The following is an 11,365-nucleotide window of genomic DNA, read 5'->3' on the forward strand; positions in this document are numbered from 1 at the left end:
TACAGAATATGTGTGCATATGACCAGTCTAGGGTCACCACCTTTTTTTCAGCAAAAATGGACAGGGGGCGGGCCGGTGATGTAGGGGGCAGTGCAGGCGACATCAGGGTGGGACTGATTATGTTGCAATCACCGATTGTCCTGTTTGGATTTCCTAATTTGGAAATCCAGACTTTTTCACCCTTCCAAAAACCGGGATGTCCGTGTGAAATCCAGACAGGTGGCAAACCTAGATCAGTCCCACGTCTCTGGCTAAACCTACTATGTGTTACCCTGGGGTAGTGTGTAGCTTGACATACAGCTAAACTTTAACCCACTGACACAGATTATTGATCTTCAGTTTATTAACAAAGGGCAAGATGTAAAACTAGGGAAGATAGAAAATGACAGTGCTTAGTAAGCTGTACAATATGTCATAATATATAAAATACATAACACTGCATAGCATATGATAAACTAAAGGGATGGGAGGCATCTGTATATACTGCATAACACTATAAACTTGCATATAAATGCTCAAAACAAGTAAATAAACAACTGCCTTTATAAATCAGGCTTGGGGATAAGTAATACCTACCAACGATGCTACCACGAGGCTGGATGGGGTACGATTACTGCAGATGATAACGTACTAAATGTGCGCAGTATAAAGATGGCAGCTACAGTGATCATTTCCTGGTATTACACAGGATCACATGGTAGTGGTATGGTGGCCTAAGAAGGACATTTCTATAGAAAAGGCATAACCATGCAAATTAATGACAAGCTGATGCAATACACAACTATAAGCAATGCTGGAGGCATAAAAGTTATTGAAGGTATATTAGGCCCTGTGATGGGTTAGGCTTCAAGAATAAGTGTGATAAACTGTTTGGTAGTGGATTAAATTATTCTGCTGTGTTAGTTCAGGCAAAAATCAGACAAGCACAGTAACTTCTGGTACATTTATTACAACATGGCAGGTAGGTGTGGCCTGTGCCAATATTGCTCTCAGCTTAAACAGGAAGAGGGAAACAGGAACAGGAATGAATCATAAGATAATGGCAAAAAAGCAGGAATGCCCTGAACCAAAATGCCCACACAAGCAAAGTACTACAATAAGAATAGCCACCTAAAAATATCATATTTATATAGTTACATAGTTAGATAGTTAAATTGGGTTGAAAAAAGACAAAGTCCATCAAGTTCAACCCCTCCAAATGAAAACCCAGCATCCATACACACACCCTTCTCTACTTTTAATTAAATTCTATATACCCATACCTATACTAACTATAGAGCTTAGTATCACAATAGCCTTTGATATTGTCTGTCCAAAAAATCATCCAAGACATTCTTAAAGGCATTAACTAAATCAGCCATCACAACATCACCCGGCAGTGCATGTTATGTTTTGCATACTTTTCTTTCTCTACAGTCATTATCAGTGCAGCATTATATTTCTCAGGCATTTATAAGAACTTCCAATTATGAACCTGTAGTATAGTGTTTAACAGAAGCCCTTTTAAGGGATGATGCAGCCATATGGAGCAGAGCTGGCAACTTTTCAACTTGTTTGTTATATGGCAATAAGCTTTGTTCTTATTGGTTCAAGAATGTGACTGACAGTGTTGCCTCACAGAATGGATATTTTATCTGTTTTGTGAAACTGAGCTTTCATTTTGTAGAAAGAATGAATCCTGCACTATAAAATCTTGCTTTCTGTCACAAATATCTATTTTATCATTCAAATCTAGCTTGGCATGCACTAGTTAGTTACACTATTATATATTATATACAAGTTTTCTTTACATAATTCATTCTGTAAGTAACTCTACACATAAGTGTGTCTGTTACATGGAGGTTATACTTTTGTGAGAGAGAGTGCTTTTTAAAATATACAGAGCGGAGTTTGTAATATAATGACATCCTTTTGTGCACTAACCAGATTTTGTTCTCATTCTTTAATAGAAATAAGTTGTATATTTTCTATCTGTGTATGGTCACAAATACTTATATACCATGAGAGACATTAATTCTGTGTATTATGGATAGTTTGTATACAGAATATATTTGGGACAAACTGCACCCCATACTGCTTGTCCATTCTGCAGCAAAAATCTGTGTTTCATGCTTATTTTACGTGTGCCAGACTGCAACCTCTATTGGCTCTTTCCCCAGACCTGGTTTCTGTTTAGACAATCCTCACACTCCATATTTAAGTGCACTTCAATTTAAGTGACAGTTGTATTTTAATCAGTTAATTATCTCCTTTGAGATGTGATTAACTTTGGTGAGCAATCAATCACCTGCAATTTGAATAATATATCAGCTACTGAGAAATCAACACATTGACTGAATTTTTTGTGGGGTAAAAACACAGAAAAATATGGTTACCCCCAAAACCATATATTTTTGGAAAGTACACTAATATATTCCTGTAGTAGTATGCAACATGTTCACAGCAGCTGGGAGTAGAACAAAGTTTACTAAGGAGGAAAGCATGGCTGAACTGCCAACAAGTTGGGAGAAAAGAACAGATAGAGAGGCAGACACTTGGAAAACAATTATCAGAAGAGCAGAATGACACATCTCAGTTTAACATGTAACAGCGCCATCTACGGGCAATACATTAACAGTCAATACATAACAACACTCCCCTCCTAGATAAGATAATCCTCTAGGTGTGGGGGCCTTTAATTGATATTTCTAGGCCACCCCATTGGGACACTGGTCTCAGTATCTGCGGGTACCCCCCTCAGGTACATCTACTGTCTGTTCAGCTGCAGGAATCTCTTCCTCTGGAAAAGCTAAAGGAGTTAAGTCACCTTGAAATCCAAACAGGCCATGATTACCCTCTGTGTTAGGACAAACATTGTCTGAAAGTCTGCTCCACAGCTGATCAACATGTCTTTGAATAACATGGCCATCAGCAGTCTAAGTCTTGTACGAGACAGGGCCTGTGGCTTCAACAATGATTGCTGGTATCCATTTTGGTCACAGTGCATAATTTCTGGCATACACACTATTGCCTGCTTCAAACATCCTCACTGTAGAGGTCTGTGCATTTTTATGGAATTGATCTTCCTTTTTAGAAGACAATTTTATGGAATTGATCTTCCTTTTTAGAAGACAAGTCGGGATGCAGTCTGTCTAAACAGGTTTTAAGACGTTGGTTCATCAAAAGTTCTGCAGGACTGCAGCCAGTGCTAGCAGAAGGGGTTATGTGCTGCTGCAACAACAATTTTGCCAGTCTATAATTCCAGTCACCATCAATTAACTTTTTTAATGCATCCTTTGTAGTAACATAGTAAGTTAGGTTGAAATAAAGACACATGTCCATCGAGTTCAACTTTTTTTTTTTTTTTTTATTATCTACCTATCTGCCAGTTGATCCAGAGGAAGGCAAAAAAAACCCATCTGAAGCCTCTCCAATTTGCCTTAGAGGGGGAAAAATTCCTTCCTGACTCCAAAATGGCAATCGGACAAGTCCCTGGATCAACTTGGACTATTTCCATAACCCTGTATTCCCTCACTTGCTAAAAAGCTATCCAACCCCTTCTTAAAGCTATCTAATGTATCAGCCTGTACAACTGATTCAGGGAGAGAATTCCACATCTTCACGGCTCTCACTGTAAAAAACCCCTTCCGAATATTTAGGCGGAACCTCTTTTCTTCTAATCGGAATGGGTGACCTCGTGTCAACTGGAAAGACCTACTGGTAAATAAAGCATTAGAGAGATTATTATATGATTATTATATGATCCCCTTATATATTTATACATAGTCATCATATAACCCCTTAAGCGCCTCTTCTCCAGCGTGCACATCCCCAATTTGGCCAGTCTTTCCTCATAGCTAAGATTTTCAATACCTTTTACCAGCTTAGTTCCCCTTCTCTGTACCCTCTCTAATACAATAATGTCCTGTCTGAGTGATGGAGACCAAAACTCTACGGCATGTTCTAGATGGGGCCTTACAAGGGCTCTATACAGTGGAAGAATGACCCCCTCCTCCCTTGACTCTATGTCCCTTTTAATACAGCTCAAGACCTTATTTGCCCTTGATGCTTCTGACTGGCATTGCTTGCTACAGCCAAGTTTATCATCTACAAGGACTCCAAGGTCCTTTTCCATAATGGATTTGCCTAGTGCAGTCCCATTAAGGGTATAAGTGGCTTGGATATTTTTACATCCCAGGTGCATGACTTTACATTTAAGTAAGGTTGAAAAAAGACACATGTCCATCGAGTTCAACCTTTTCTTTTTTATTTTTTCTGGACCATTCGCTCAACTTGTCCATTTGAGGATGGATGGAAAGGTGCTATTGTAACATGGCGAATAAGGTTACTATACATAAATGCTCTGAAGTCTGATGATGTAAACTGTGCTCCGTTATCGGATACAATAGTGTCTGGGAGTCCATGGGTGGCAAACAACTTGAATGACTGCATGGGTGGTTGCAGATGACACTGGAACAACTTCCAACCATTTGGAAAAGGAATCAACCACAAGGAAGAATGTCTGACCTTGAAAAGGCTCTGCAAAATCGATATGAAGCCTCGAACAATGGCTCCGCGTCACCTCCCATGGATGTACCCAGGCCTTAGCAGGGGCATGACGGTTGGTCTGGCAAGGAACACAACTTTTTACCCATTTTTCAATACATTCATCCATTTTAGGCCACCAGACATAACTTCTAGCAAGGGCTTTCATATTTACAATGCCTAGGTGACTCTTGTGTAGGGCTTTAAGAACATGGTTTTGGACTGCTTTGGGAATTACCACTCCTTTTCCCCACAAAAGGCAACCTTTGTATGCAGAGAGTTCATGCTGGCGTTTCTCAAAAGGTGTGAACTCTTCCTTTAAACTTATTTTTGGCCACCCCCTCCATACCCAGTTCAACATTCAAGACAATACTGGGTTGGTAGCTGTCATGCAGGCAATATCTGTTTCCAGCAGAGGAGGACTAGGTAATGACTCTAGCATGAGGACCTCAGACAAGGCCGGTACTTGAAAATCAGGAGTGTTTACAGGTAAACAGCTTAAAGCATCTGAATTACTTATTTCTTTCCCTGGGCGGTATTGCAACTCATAGTCATATGCATTTAGCAATAAACACCATCTCAGCATGCATGGAGAAAGTATCTGTGCAGTAGGACCATTATTTTTTTGAAACACTTTATATTCATTTTTAACAACTGATATTATCAAGTATCTGTGACAATAGTTTTCAGTTATTAAGTAGCAGGTAATAAAAGTCACATGGTACAATCAAGAAAATATTGTGAACAGTACAATTAGAGCATTGTAGAGTGCTGTATGTAAACTTATACAACATAGAGGAAAAGAGAAGAATGACGATCAAGTAAAATTTCTAAGAGGGGGGTCAGGTGTTAACTGTTGTTTCAGATATAGTGTGAGTCAACTTTCAGGGAAGCAGGAGACCCAGTAGCTCCATGTCTGAATATATTTGGGCATTGAAGTGTTACTAAGTGTCGGGAGGTACTTCATACGCTTTATTTCCACAATCTTATTCTGTAACTCCCCCATCGTGGGCTTGTTGGGTTGTTTCCATTTCTGACAGAGCAATCTCCTGGCTGCAGACAAAATGTGGTTCAGCAGTTTCCTGACTGGCTTTATAAATTTGGGATCGGGTTTCCCTAAGAGAAATGTCCATGGGTCTTTCTTTACATCCACATGAAGGACCCTCCGGAGAAGCTCCCGCACCTCCTCCCAATAGGGGGTAATAATGGGGCAGTCCCAGAGTATGTGTGGTAGAGATCCTAGTTGCCCACAATTCCGCCAGTATCTATCTGATGTTGTGGGGAAAATTTTATGGAGCTTCTCTGGGGTATAATACCATTTGAACAGAATTTTATATATGTTTTCCTTGTATTGGACACAAATAGAAGGCCCATTATTTTTAAACAGACCCAATAATGGCTTGTGAATCAGTAAATAGCAAAACTTCTGCCATACAAGTACTCATGGAATTTTTTTATCCCTGCCACAATGGCTAAACCTTCCTTATCAATCTGAGCATAATTCCTCTCTGTGGTACTCATGGTCTGTGAATAGAATGCAATTGGAGCCTCACGACCGCCACTTACAGTATGACTTAAAACAGCCCCTACTTCATAAGGAGAAGCATCACATGTGAGGTTAAGAGGTTTATGCGAATCATAGTGTACTAGCACACGGTCTGATGATAAGAGTCTCTTGGCATCCTTGAATGACTGCTCATGCAGGGCTGGCCACTTCCAGGTAGCATTTTTGTCCAGTAGTCTGTGCAGTGGCTCAGTCACAGTAGCTTTGTCTTTCAAGAAGGAATGTTAGAAATTTAATAGGCTGAGAAATGCTTGCAGCTCCTGTTTATTTTTGGGAACTGGAGCTTCATGAATGGCTTTTACTTTTGCATCTGTTGGATGTATTCCATTTCCGTCAACTTTGTATCCCAGGAAATCAACACTTGGTACTCCTAAAACACATTTTTCTTTCTTAAGTTTTAACTCAGCATCTGCAAATCGCGTGTAATACTGCTCTTACCCTTTCAGTTAATGATTCCATAGAGTCTGCTCCAATGAGGACATCATCAAAATATAACACCACCCCGGTAGGCTGGAAAGAAGGTCATCCATCAATTTCTGGAACACACCTGGTGCAGTGCAAACTCCAAATTGCAACAGTGTAGCTTCAAATGCTCCTTTGTGTCGTGTGTGATAATTGTTTGTGCATCAGCAGCTGCATCATCCACTGGTAAGTGCTGGTATGCTTGAGCTGAATCAAGTTTGGCAAATAACTTTCCTTTAGCCACAGTACTGAGAATCTGATTGACAGCAGGAATTTGAAATGGATGTTCCTGTAATGCCTTGTTGATTGTACATTTATAGTCAGCACATATCCTCACTTCTCCATTTGGCTTCAGTACAGGCACTATTGGGGTGGCCCAAGTTGGGTGAGTTACTGGAATTAATGCTCCTTGTTGCATCAAGCGATCTATTTCAGCATCTATTTATGGACGGAGAGCAAATGGCCGAATCGCTTGCATTTGTGACACACAGCATTTTGGAAATGACAGTTTCCACGCATGTGACCTCCCCCACAACTGTAGCGAAAAACCACACTAGCACACAAGACTTGTATCTGCAGGGTTTTTACTGCGGTAGTGCAACGTTTCGGGGCTCCGCCCCTTTGTCAAGCATACTACATACAGGTGTAGATGAATATTATAAAGGCAAACCAATTAGTGAGTAATTATACAAAAATTAGAGAAAATTGTGAAGAATCAATTTCAATACAAAAATTTCAATACAAAAATTACCAAAATTACCAAAGATACAAAAGCTAAATCAGCATCAGAGAGAAATTTTTTTAAAAAAATACTTTGGTTCTTTCGCAAATATTGTACTTGGGTGTCAGTATAAATAAACGAAAAATAGTACTTTTGAGTCCATATTGGTAACAAAAAGCAGCAAATTCAAAAGTCCCAATGTTGAACACCTCAATTGAAACAATTGTTGCAATTAACCTAAGAGGAAGGTAAAAGTTACAAAAAATATATACAAAGATAAAAAAAGTTAAAAAGTAATCTTACCCTACATATCAAGGGAGGAAAATTACAGATACCTGTCCCTGTAGTTTAGGCAAAGAAATTTTCTTATCTGTAAAGGAAGTAAGAAAGCTTATTAGACACTTATTTTACAAGAAACAGATCAAATTAAACTCTTCATTTAATCCCCTCGGATATCTTGTTTGTAGTAGCCAAATCCAATAACACTCTCTCTGCGAGAGTAAACGTTTCTTATCATATCCCTGTTTAGTTGTAATTTTTTCCAAGATTTGCCAACGAATTTGTGCCACCCGGTGCCCATGTTCAAAAAAGTGTTTGGCTAACATGGTCTCTTTTTTATATTTTGTAACCTCAGGTTTAACCTTTGCATCTACCCCAGTAATTGTAGGCGGATGATAATTACGCATGACAGATTTGTGTTCGTTTAGGCGGACTTTTATAGGACGTGATGTCTGTCCCACGTAAGCAAGTCCGCATGGGCATTTAATGCAGTAGATGACATCATAACTGTCACATGTAGAAAACCCTTTTATTTTGTGTTTTGTTCCTTGGTGGGGGTGGGTGACTGCATTACCTGGAATTATTCCGTTGCAGTGGCCACAATTCCTGCAGGGGAAGGTTCCAATAGAATGTTCAGTTAGGCAATTGATATTAGATTGTTGGTCACTAGATTTAATAAGTTGGCCTACATTTTTCCCTCTCCTATATGAAAATAAAGGTGGAGCTTGAAACAAATGTCCAAATTTAGGGTCCGTTTTTAATATTCCCCAATGTTTGAGAATAGTTCTTTTACAGAAGTGAGAATTGTTATCAAACGAACTAATAAAAGGAATTCTTTTGACTTTATCTACCTGACTGTATTGTTTTTTAACCAATAGCTCGCCCCTTGGGATTTTTTGTACTTCCTCTTTTTTTGTTTGCAGGTTTGCTCTGTCATAGCCGCGTTCTTTAAATTTGTTAAGCATTAATTCTGCTAGAGTATCATACAGATTATCAGAGGATGTAATACGTCGAACGCGTAATAACTGACTTTTTGGTAGCCCCTTAGTAAGCCCAGGGGGGTGGAAACTAGTGGATCTTAATATGTTGTTTCTGTCACTGGGTTTAGTATATAATGAGGTTACAAAAGTTGACCCTGTAACTGTAATGTTAACATCTTATCGACATGTATTTACAAGATGTTTTACCTACTTTAAAATATTGTCTAGTCGATACAACTGATTTTTTAAATAGGCTTAACGAAGTAACTGTGGCAACAAGTGAGTTTCTTCTGTGCTCCTTGGACGTAAAGGACCTCTTTACCTCCATACCCCACGAGGAGGGCATAGAATGTATGCGTACATACCTGTCCAAAGGTAACCTACCTAACTTTAAAATAAACTTTATCTGTGACCTATTGGAGAACGTATTAACTAAGAATTATTTTCTATTCAACAAGGAGTATTACCTCCAGTTACAGGGCTGTGCCATGGGTGCCAACATGGCACCAGCCTACGCTAAAATTTTTATGGATTTTTTCGAAAATACGTTTATTCTCTCCAATAAGGAGTTTGCCAAATATATCCATGCATACATGAGATATGTGGACGACACATTTTTTCTATGGTCTGGCACACCCGAAACACTGACTAATTTTCTAAAACATCTAAATACAGTCCACCCCAAAATCCAATTTACTCTTGGATTTGATCCCAAAGAAATACATTTTTTGGATGTTAACATTACAGTTACAGGGTCAACTTTTGTAACCTCATTATATACTAAACCCACTGACAGAAACAACATATTAAGATCCACTAGTTTCCACCCCCCTGAGCTTTCCAAGGGGCTACCAAAAAGTCAGTTATTACGCGTTCGACGTATTACATCCTCTGATAATCTGTATGATACTCTAGCAGAATTAATGCTTAACAAATTTAAAGAACGCGGCTATGACAGAGCAAACCTGCAAACAAAAAAAGAGGAAGTACAAAAAATCCCAAGGGGCGAGCTATTGGTTAAAAAACAATACAGTCAGGTAGATAAAGTCAAAAGAATTCCCATGCATACATATCTCATGTATGCATGGATATATTTGGAATACTCCTCATTGGAGAGAATAAACGTATTTTCGAAAAAATCCATAAAAATGTTAGCGTAGGCTGGTGCCATGTTGGCACCCATGGCACAGCCCTGTAACTGGAGGTAATACTCCTTGTTGAATAAAAAATAATTCTTAGTTAATACGTTCTCCAAAAGGTCACAGATAAAGTTTATTTTAAAGTTAGGTAGGTTACCTTTGGACAGGTATGTACGCATACATTCTATGCCCTCCTCGTGGGGTATGGAGGTAAAGAGGTCCTTTACGTCCAAGGAGCACAGAAGAAACTCACTTGTTGGCACAGTTACTTCGTTAAGCCTATTTAAAAAATCAGTTGTATCGACTAGACAATATTTTAAAGTAGGTAAAACATCTTGTAAATACATGTCTATAAGATGTTAACATTACAGTTACAGGGTCAACTTTTGTAACCTCATTATATACTAAACCCACTGACAGAAACAACATATTAAGATCCACTAGTTTCCACCCCCCTGGGCTTACTAAGGGGCTACCAAAAAGTCAGTTATTACGCGTTCGACGTATTACATCCTCTGATAATCTGTATGATACTCTAGCAGAATTAATGCTTAACAAATTTAAAGAACACAGCTATGACAGAGCAAACCTGCAAACAAAAAAAGAGGAAGTACGAAAAATCCCAAGGGGCGAGCTATTGGTTAAAAAACAATACAGTCAGGTAGATAAAGTCAAAAGAATTCCTTTTATTAGTTCGTTTGATAACAATTCTCACTTCTGTAAAAGAACTACTCTCAAACATTGGGGAATATTAAAAACGGACCCTAAATTTGGACATTAGTTTCAAGCTCCACCTTTATTTTCATATAGGAGAGGGAAAAATGTAGGCCAACTTATTAAGTCTAGTGACCAACAATCTAATATCAATCGCCTAACTGAACATTCTATTGGCACCTTCCCCTGCAGGAATTGAGGCCACTGCAACGGAATAATTCCAGGTAATGCAGTCACCCACCCCCACCAAGGAACAAAACACAAAATAAAAGGGTTTTCTACATGTGACAGTTATGATGTCATCTACTGCATTAAATGCCCATGCGGACTTGCTTACGTGGGACAGACATCACGTCCTATAAAAGTCCGCCTAAACGAACACAAATCTGTCATACGTAATTATCACCCGCCAACAATTACTGGGGTAGATGCAAAGGTTAAACCTGAGGTTACAAAATATAAAAAAGAGACCATGTTAGCCAAACACTTTTTTGAACATGGGCACCGGGTGGCACAAATTTGTTGGCAAATCTTCGAAAAAATTACAACTAAACAGGGACATGATAAGAAACGTTTACTCTCACAGAGAGAGTGTTATTGGATTTGGCTACTACAAACAAGATATCCGAGGGGATTAAATGAAGAGTTCAATTTGACCTGTTTCTTGTAAAATAGGTGTCTAATAAGCTTTCTTACTTCCCTTAAAGATAAGAAAATTTCTTTGCCTAAACTACAGGGACAGGTATCTGTAATTTTCCTCCCTTGATATGTAGGGTAAGATTACTTTTTAACTTTTTTTTATCTTTGTATATATTTTTTGTAACTTTTACCTTCCTCTTAGGTTAATTGCAACAATTGTTTCAATTGAGGTGTTCAACACTGGGACTTTGAATTTGCTGCTTTTTGTTACCAATATGGACTCAAAAGTACATTTTTTTCGTTTATTTATACTGACACCCAAGTACAATATTTGCGAAAGAAC

At 38.7% G+C, this 11,365-nt stretch overlaps 1 pseudogene; it reads right to left on the reverse strand.

Annotated features, from left to right (window-relative positions):
- Positions 1-4,245: 4,245 nt before the first annotated feature.
- Positions 4,246-7,028, reverse strand: LOC121393897 (annotated as a pseudogene).
- Between the last annotated feature and the right edge of the window lie 4,337 nt (positions 7,029-11,365).

This window comes from Xenopus laevis, chromosome 5L (assembly GCF_017654675.1).
Source record: "Xenopus laevis strain J_2021 chromosome 5L, Xenopus_laevis_v10.1, whole genome shotgun sequence".
Classification (NCBI taxonomy): domain Eukaryota; kingdom Metazoa; phylum Chordata; class Amphibia; order Anura; family Pipidae; genus Xenopus; species Xenopus laevis.